Source organism: Arvicola amphibius, chromosome 5 (assembly GCF_903992535.2).
Source record: "Arvicola amphibius chromosome 5, mArvAmp1.2, whole genome shotgun sequence".
Taxonomy (NCBI): Eukaryota; Metazoa; Chordata; class Mammalia; order Rodentia; family Cricetidae; genus Arvicola; species Arvicola amphibius.
In genome coordinates, this window is record NC_052051.1 from 133,432,383 (window position 1) to 133,435,246 (window position 2,864).

Sequence of the window (2,864 nt, forward strand, 5' to 3'; positions counted from 1 at the left end):
CCCACACAGCTTACACATGGCCTTTGAGAAAATAAGTCAGACTGATATACATTTCTAGTTTCCTGGGTGAGAAACAAAACAATAACCCATGTTGTCCATTTTATTTCTCATAACACGCTTATCCTGACATAGTACACTGTATTTCCAAGTATTTACTTATCACCATAACAGACTTACTGTGACAATTATGCATCTCAATAATAAACTTAAAATTAACTTGAAGTTTAAAATTAAAACAATAGTTTTTAATTTCTTGAAACTCTCAAGGTAAGTATTAAACAAGTGTTAAACTTGTCCTTTTTTTGATTTTTTTTCCTTCCCATTATATGGAACCTTTTTTGATTTTTTTTTTCAAGACAGGGTTTCTCTGTAGCTTTGGAACCTGTCCTGGAATTCACTTGGTAGACCAGGCTGGCCTCAGACTCACAGATCCGTCTGCCTCTGCCTCCCAAGTGCTAGGATTAAAGGTGTGTGTCACCACCACCTGGCTAAACTTTTATCAGGATTGGGTATTATTGCAGTTACTTGCAGTTTATAGTTAAAGCAAAAACAAAATAGCATAAATACATTGTCAATATGAACTACAGAAATAAAAGCTGCCATTCCCTGGGGAAAAAATCTTTCATGAAATTAATAGGACTTTGTGGGTTTTCCTTGAGTTCACACCTACAAGAACAAGTGTTACGAATGATGAGTGTGATCCCACTCCATCCTTCTATCCGCTGATCCATATGAACATTGAGAGCAAATCACACATAAAATCAAAGTGGGAACGGAAAGCAGCTAAAGATTTTAATGAATTTATTTTTTCTAAACTGTGACCAGTGACACAGTAGTGTCAACCAACGAAGTACAGCGTTACATCTTAAGAGGCATGACGGGCTGTCTGACCAGCTTTATTGCTCTGGTTCTTTGTGGTCTTTTATTGTACCTATCTCAATTTTCTATTTTCTCCGCTGTTTCCTCCTAGTCCTGCTACTCCCCCAAACTACTCAACTGCTTTCTCCTCCATTGTGAAGCCGTCAGCTTGCTTCCTTGGCACCTCTCCCGCTCTATCAGCTGACTTGAGCCTCTGCTGGATGTACTGTCTCTACTAGTTCTTCCTCCCTGACCACAAAAGAGGGAAAAAGAAAAACCAAAACACCCCAGAGAAGCTGTTTATAGGAGCCGCCATTGCCAACCAGGGAGGCACTGCACAAGGGTGTCTTCTGACTTAGGAGATCTTCAACTGCCTGCTTATGTTGGCAGAGAAGGAATTTGTTCCAATGTGACCTTCCATATCTCACTTGCAAATGAAGAACCCTTTTCCTAGGCCACCATGGGAGGTGCACTCCCCTAGGACCCTGACAGAAAAGTCTGCAGGGTCATCTAGAGTTCAGTGAGGACTGTGCTGGCCCATGACTGATTACAAAACTGAAACAGGCTTGGTTGAAGCTGTGCCTTCGGGAGCTGAGACAATCAGCTGTGATGGCTGCAGTTTCCGGTAGGTTCTGGGGACTGAGAACAGCCTGGCTGGTTATTGGCCTGATGGATCCCCTTGGTCGTCAAGGCATCCAAGGCTGCAGGAAGATTCCAACAGCTGTTAATTAGAGAGGCTAGTTACTCCACCCCACACCATCTTTAGCAAATGAACATCAGAAGAAGGCCTTATAGCAAGACCTCAGTGACTTGTCATTAACCTGATTTTAACAATGTTTAAATGATGCTCACTCCATGTCTGTGTAACACAGGAGGGGCTGGTCCCTTTCGTGTTGCTTCATCATGTTCCAAAAACTTTTTTCCACTCAGGTCTTATTATAATTTCCATGTCCTTTGGAATCTTGGATAAATGGATATAATAATTATACTCGCTACTTGACCTTTTACATGGCTAGAACGCCTTTTTAAAATTATCAAGTGCATGAAAAATGTCTCTTAGCCTTCTCACTGTAGAAATTTTGTAATTTATCACCTTATGACCAGATGCACTAAAACAAAAAAAACAACAATATTAATGGGTCTGTATTATAGCATTTTGTCATTTTTTATATACTATTACTCAAGGGAGAGAGTTCCTGAGTACCAGTGACTGCGACTTTTAAGGAACATGTGTTCATACCAAAGTAATAAATACAGAAAAGTCACCTTGATTGCATGAGTTGTAAATGTCAAGAATATCAAGTTCCAATTCTGAAAAATATGCCAACAGTTGATTATTTCTATATGAACATCCCAGACTTGAATCACTGGTCTAGATTAATCGTTGTGCCTGCTCTCTGATGTGACACAGATTTATGGTAAACACAGGTGTCTGGGGTAGCTGCTTGGCACTGACTGAGACAGTCTTTTCTGTAATAAACCATGTAACTAGTGAGAGTCCTCCCTAACGAAAGGTAAGAGACTTTCTACTGGACAGCATCCTGTTATTACTGTACAGAGGCCGACATGCCTGGAGTTTCAATTACAAAGGGTATCTATGTGCCCGACCCCTCACATTGCTCAAAGTCAAGTGTACCAAAACTATATAAACTGGGCACAAAGCCATTTATTGTCCTTATCTAGTATTTTGTCGTGTACACAATTGTGTGTGATGTACTTTGGCAAGCTAGCAAGTTTGTTTACATCAGCTTCAGAAACAAAATATGCGTGCATGTTGTGTTTCCATGTTGCAACAGCTATGACGTCACTAGGTGGTAGGACCTTCTCAGCCCTGTATGATCTCCTGAAATCACCATGGTGCCTGCAGTGATGGGTGACTGAAGCATCAAAGGCAATGGTAGCACTCCCCATCCTGCCCTATCATTTTTAGTCTTCTGGTAACCATATGTATTCACTCCTGAGGCTCCCGAGTGTAGCTATCGAGACTGTTTGACTCCTACTGCTCC